Here is a 7,046-nt window from a genome sequence, read left to right on the forward strand (position 1 = left end):
AATAGTTAGTAATTTCCAAGTCTATTTTTTTTATTTTTTAACAATACCCTGTCTGTATTTGCCCCCCCCCCCCCCCCGGAAACAACTGAAGTGTGACCTAAGAACAACTGCAACATATGCTCATCACACATGCTGAGATAAGCATGGTCATACATGACAGCCAGTACGTTGAAGCTGAACTGTGGAAGCTGACAGGGTGAATACAGTCTTGTGGAGAAAAAAAAAGCTGATAGCCTTCTGAAGACACCAGACAGGGTCCTCCCCAAACACTTTAAAATGTTGCCACAAAACATAAACATGAAGATCGAGCACGATGATTGTGGAAGGAAAATTTCTGGACTGGTTGCACGAATGTATGTGACTATGTGTGGGTGTGTGGGTGTGGGAGGACTGCCCCTTACATCTGAGATATTCTGGCTGAAAGAAAGAAATGAGCCCACGGACTGAGGTTTGAAGCCTTAGAGCCTCAAAGGCGTCGTGTCAGGGTAGAGATCATTCTGTTTTTTGCTATACCATGAGAACACCCTGCCTTAAGATCATGAGGAAATGATGAAACCGAGTTCTGGAAATGTACAGTACCTCTTTGCGCTTGTAGGTGCAGAAACATTTGTTCGCAGAAAATGATAAAGACAAATCAATGTGATGAATCTTTTACATTTTGCTTTATACAATGTCATGTTTTTAACTGCACACTGTGAGGTAAACATTGCATCATGCCATCAGATGTTTGGATTACATTAGTGTATGCCTGTATATGAGGAGTATAGACTCAACCCCACACACCCCACCCCACCCTTTAGGAATATTACCAGACAGCTTTGTATTCCTTTGGTTCATCAACAGCCTATGACACACCGGATACTCCTGTAAATGCACAAGGGTAGGGATGGAACATGTAATTTCAGTGACTAAGGCTATTTGTGTTGGTGTCTACTACGCAAACCATGTGGTGTGTTGCGTCAAGCTCAATCAAGCTCAAGCCCAATGGAAAATCGTGAATTGCAGGTGTGAAGTCAGGCAAGCAGGAGCACCTTTTTTCTCATGGGATACAACAAGTCCAGTGAACGTGAGACATGTCTGAAGACCAATCAGAGCATGCTTATGCTAATACGATGTGACCTCTGATCAGTACGGGCATGAACACTGGATTTCTCGTAATAGGCTTTAACTCTATAAGCTCAGGGTTTTAGCATCTATATCAGTGCTGACACAGCCTAGATGGCCTGATTTGTCTTTAAAAAAAACGAAACCCTTTTACTTCTATAATAATAATAATCTGGATCATTATCAGAAAATGCAAAATGTGTCCATGACCCTTTCTCCAGTTACACTATAGTGGAGTGGCATTAACGGGCCTAAGTCTGATTACAATGTGGAACCAAAATGCTGGAGAGCAGACTACAGTAACTGACCTTTGGCCTAAAGAATGAAGTGGAGGGTGGGAGGTGGAGGATGCTTGCAAAAGGGAGGAAGGTAGTCAGTAAACAATCAGTGTCAACAAGATAAACAACTCCCCAGCCCTGCTCTCTCATTAGCTTGCTTGAATAACAAATACTCTGGAGCCACATTAGCACACTGTAGCAGAGCTGTGATTTCCTACAAGCATGGACCCTAACAATATCAGGGCTTGATAAGATGGTAAACACTGCAGGAAAAGGGTGTTTAATATTGACATTTAGCCAGTAGGTCTTTTTTGGATTTAAACTTTCATCAAGGTAATCTTACAATCTACACATTAAAAGCACAGAATGTCTTTATTAAGATGGTGATGATTAGATTTCGATCTTAAAGGGTCCACCCTGGTTAAAGAAAGGTGAATAGCTGAAAAATAATTGACACAAACTGATTTGCTCTCAGACCTGGCATGTCCGTCCTCACTCTCTGTCCCAGCTCCATGCCTCTGGAGAATTTATTGTCAAAAGAGGTTTTATGAGCCACAAGCATGACTGTTAATGCAACGAGACTGACAGAGTAGTTTCGTGTAAAAAGGAACCACCCTCCAGTCACACATTGAAAACATTTGGGTTATTTCCTGAGAACATCACTTTGATTGGGGGATTATCACTCTGAGACCGCCTGCTGCAGTGGAGGAAGCAGAAAACATATGTTGCTGATGGCTTGTTCCTCAGTTATGCCTAAAAATGGAAATCGGCTGTAGCAGGAGAATTCAATCTTACAATTTCAATTCAAAAAATGATTCCTTTTACAATCGGTGACTATTGCCTTTGGTTGAATTGCACAGTAAAGAATATACTTCTGTCAATGTCATCCTTAAAAATAAATAATTATAGTAATAATTTTGTTTGCAGTGATTACATGTGGAGGTCTTCTGCAGAGATGCAGCATAGGCCTTGGTGTTAAATGTGTTTCCAAGCAGTTCACCCAATAAGAAGCAAGTAAACAAGGGAAAACGGCAATGAGAAGACGTGAAGTGGGCGGTGAAGACCACAATGAAGAAGCCTGTAGTTACAGTTGACACGGAATTAATCATATCTGAAGTGAAGTCAATGAAGCAAATTTTCTAAAAATAACAGATGCTTTTTGCTCACAGTGAAGCAAATATTAATAGGTAATAGTCTAATGTGGTGCAAGTGCAGGAGGGTTGACATTATGACCTAAATTACCCTCAAAAAAGTGAATCCTAATGGTCTTATTCACTGTGCAGATTCAGTCACTGATGACCCATTGAGGTCAGCTGGTTACTGGTGGGTCGAAGATCAAGATGTTTTTAGCAAGATGGAAGACAGCAAAGAAAAAGTGGAGAGAGTAATGTTTGGCTGACAGGCCTGAGGCAATGAGCTATGCAAGGCCTGAGCCACTATGATCAGAGAGCAGATGATAAGCCTATAAATAGAAGCATGCAGAGGGAGGGACAAAGGCTATTTCCTTTCTTATGATGCAAAAGGATGGTTGATTTTCTGCACTGTAGTGAGCACTTTGGAACATGACCAATTATCATTGCATTTTCTCCCATTAAATCAAATATCACAAGATTAGGCTGCAAAACGCATTTGGCACATTTCACCAGGAGGGTTTCTGGGATGACAATAATTTGCTCCAATATTTTTGTCAAGCACACCATGAAAGAGGATAACAGACAATTGATATTAAATTAAAGCATTTTTTCTGGGGTTGCGGCCAAAACTTTGCAGATGTCCATGTGACTGTTAGACGGTTTATGTTGTCATTTTAAAAGATATTTTAATATTTTACAGGCAGATATCCAAAAGGTTCAAGTAGATTAGCAGGCATTTTACAAAAAACAGATGTTATTTTGCAAGCCTCTTAAATTTTGGTGGAACAGAAGAGTTTTTTCTTTGTGTCTGCTTGATCAGCATTTATGAACCATTACTAACTCCTTTTTAAATAGGATTCTTGGCCTAACTTGCAGCTGTAACTGAGATGATTGTTAAGCCAGGTCACCAAATAATTGCAGCAAATAAAGCAGCAAAATGCCACAACGTGCACTCAAATATAATATAGGAAACAGAGCTGTGCAGAGTGACTACATGAAAACATGCACAAGTTGATGAATGCTTGCTTACATAAAAGATCCTTGCAGGGTCAAGGTCATGTTTCTTGCAGACATTTTGCTTGATTGCATTGACCTGCAGCGAGGTCAAACAAATGTTCACACAATAAAACCTAGAGAGACAAACACCCAGTGTGACTCCATAAACCTGTGTCCTCCTGCAATCAGAAATGAACTGCAGATGTCCAGAGTTCAGTGGCACAGTGCATTGACATCACTGCATATGTGGGCCTATGATAAGAAGTTGAAGTAACTTAAATAATTACCCCAGGAATAGTCATGAGGTGCGCTCCAGCACAGCATCAGCCTTCACAACTGAAAATGCAATAATGCTGTGGCACAGTTGCACTCTATGTGTGATGGGTTTATATTTTCACTATGACTGTACGCTGGCTGCACAGTTACGAACAAGGATGTAGTGAGGCTAATTTGGTCTCTGGTTTACTGTGTCTTCACATCACCATGAAGAACGCACATGCGGGCAGGACAGCAAACGCTATCCTCCTGTGAAAAGCTATCAAACCACCTCATAAATAAATCATTGTATTCTATTAAAGCTTAAAGAGTGACACAAAAAAAGGAAAATATCACCCCTGTTCTGATCTGTATGTAGTGAATTAAAATTGCCTGGGAGGAGAGATCATTCATCATCTCACTGGCAAGCAGCCTTGCTTCATAAGTAGGTAGTAAAAGGACAAACAAAGGATAGCTGACATAACATAGAAGCCATCCATATTTTTGGGGCCTTTACACCTGTCTGCATCATGGCAGCTATACATTTGTAATGAAATATTTATTGTCAATGTTACAGTAAACAGGAGTTAGACACTGAAATTAAGTCATGCACAACGGCAAACAGGCAAAACAGGAAATAAAAACTCTCGACATACATAAATTCATACAGTTTCATTTGCAGCTGAATGTGGTTTCTGCATGGCTTCAGCTTGGTCAACCAAATAGAATCATAATTTTTATAAATGTCAATTGTTTTTTTGTTTTTACTTGACACAAAAAATAGCTGCCAGTTTATTAGGTACTAGCTAGCAAAAACCAATGCAGTCTAATACAACAGGCCTAGAAAAAATCCTACCTTCATAAACGTTCTAATGTTCAGTTTTTGTCGACACCTTTGAGGAGATTCAACTTTACGGGCCTTTTGGGAGGCTGCAGTTTGTGATACAGATGAATTGTACCTTGTTGATAGAGGTGTTTCTTGCATTTTGTCTACCCAAGTTTGGGTGAGAGTAGACTAAATACTAAAAACAGCTCTCAGTTTAGCACATTAACCTTAGGTATAAATAAACAATGTCTTTTTTTTTCACAATATGTTATAAAAATGCCTACAGCACATTTTAGTTCCACTGGTATACCTATATCTGTGTTCGGCTGCTAGCGTCATACACAGCTTTACACACTTTTCCAAACTGACAGTAACCTGCAATTTGTAATGTTTGAAACTTGCAAATTTATGATAAATTGTCTGAGGTACAAGCCCATGAGGATCATGTGTTACACTTATTACCAATTACTAGAATAAAAACATTGTTTGTGGCTCTGGTCCTCAAGGGCCTTTTCCTCATCATTCACTTTAAAGGTGTCATATGGAAGAATGTGAAGCAATATACATTTCTGAATCACTTTATTATTGCCTAAGTGTGAACGGATTGTAACATAACTGAGAAAATGAGACCAACCCCGACTGTCTCGGTTGCCTATGACAGCCTGTTGACTGATTTCTATGTAAAAGACTTAGGATGAATTTTCTGGGAAATTTCCATAGGATGTGACGCTCCAGAGCGCCTTGCCTTAATGCTTCTCTTCCTCTCCCTTATAGTGCCAACAGTGTGCAACACTAACTAACGTTAGCTCAGGCATGTCTTCCACTAACCTCAACAAACGACTGGCTCCAAGCACAACACAGACTCCCACACAAACTCCACATGAGCAAAAAAAAAAATTAACATAAGCTGAAAACGATATTACACTTTAAAAATCATTAAAAAAAAACAAAAAAAAAACATATCGTTAGTCAAATTATAGTCTCACATAGCCAGACCTGAAGAGTCAAGTATGGTCTAACATGTAGTTTATAGTCAAACAATGATAATAGTGTAATTTTAGTTATCTCATCTATCTAAATGACGCTGGTCAATCAAGTTTCAGTCTCTTTTTGTTGGAGTAGCCACCAAAACTGCTGGGACAAATCCTGGTGGGCCGTGGAATCAGTCGGTTGATGGACCATCAAAAAAATCCATAAAATTTTTACCTTTACCGTCCCTGTCTGTCTGTGTGCCTGTCATTTGGGGTGTGCTGAGAGCGTGCCGTGTGCATGTTCCAGCAGATGATTCCAGGGCGTCACGTCACTGCCGCTACACGTTCCATCCACCATTACATCGCTGCTGGTCTCTTGTCTACAGTCCCAATTTATCCCATTCAAAACTCTGCTCGTCTGGTGGCGATGGAGGGGTAGACTGCTCCTTCATCTTATCCCGGTAATCCTTAAATTGGCACTATATCCAAGCCCTGTGGAGCTGAATGTTTTTTCCCGTTCTGACCATAACATCAGTGTTTTGGCCAATGCCCCGGATGCTCGCTTGTGCCTACCTATGGAGTGGAAACTTGCATGTGTCGACTGCAGCTCACTTAACGGCATTAACCAAGGTTTTCTGAATCTTACATGCAGAACCGTGAATAGTCACTTGCTTCATTGTAAATTCATTGCAGTTACTTGACAATGTATTCCAAGAATCTGATGCAAAAACATCTGACTGCTGGCATATTAACTACCTGCCATGCAGAGCAACTCTATACTCTGTAGGTACTCCTGCTGATATATTCATAACTCTTCCATTGTTCGAGCAATTGTGACACCTTGCTCACTCCCACAGCTCTGCCACAAGCATATTATACAGCTGAGAGTGTTTGCAGTGGAAATTAAACAAAAATAATGTCTGGTTCTGCTATGAGTGTTTCTCTGAAATGAGACACAAGTACTAATCTAGACCCAGAAGTAGTTTTGAGTTTAGTCTTGAATTGACAAAATCAAAAAAGACTTGCAAATCACTTCAACAGCTAAAGGGAAGGTCTGCAAACAAATCCTTGAACATTGACTTTTTCAAATTGTTTTATCCCACAAACAGTATATAGCCTACTCACATGTGAGAAGCTGGAAACAACTAAAATTGTTGTATAAACATCATGAACTTCAGCTCTGTGTCACAGTAATAACATACAAAGGCCCACCTGAAATTTTGCTTTCAAAAGTGCTGTTTATTTGTAAGTAATAAACAAGAATGTTACAAAAGCATGATATTTCTGCAGATTTACTTTTCTTTTTGTATTTATATTCTATTTGTGAATTTAAAATGGTATTACACCTGCTCATGGGAACATAATAACTTTTTTAGGACACCACACACAAAGTTTAGGACCTAACTTGCACTTAATGACCATGACCTATTTATAACACTCAAGTGATGTTCATGGTAACTAAAATGTGTCAAACATTTCAAGA

This window comes from Trachinotus anak, unplaced genomic scaffold, assembly GCF_046630095.1.
Source record: "Trachinotus anak isolate AG129_WGS33_773 ecotype Australia unplaced genomic scaffold, CSIRO_AGI_Tana_v1 ptg000019l, whole genome shotgun sequence".
Classification (NCBI taxonomy): domain Eukaryota; kingdom Metazoa; phylum Chordata; class Actinopteri; order Carangiformes; family Carangidae; genus Trachinotus; species Trachinotus anak.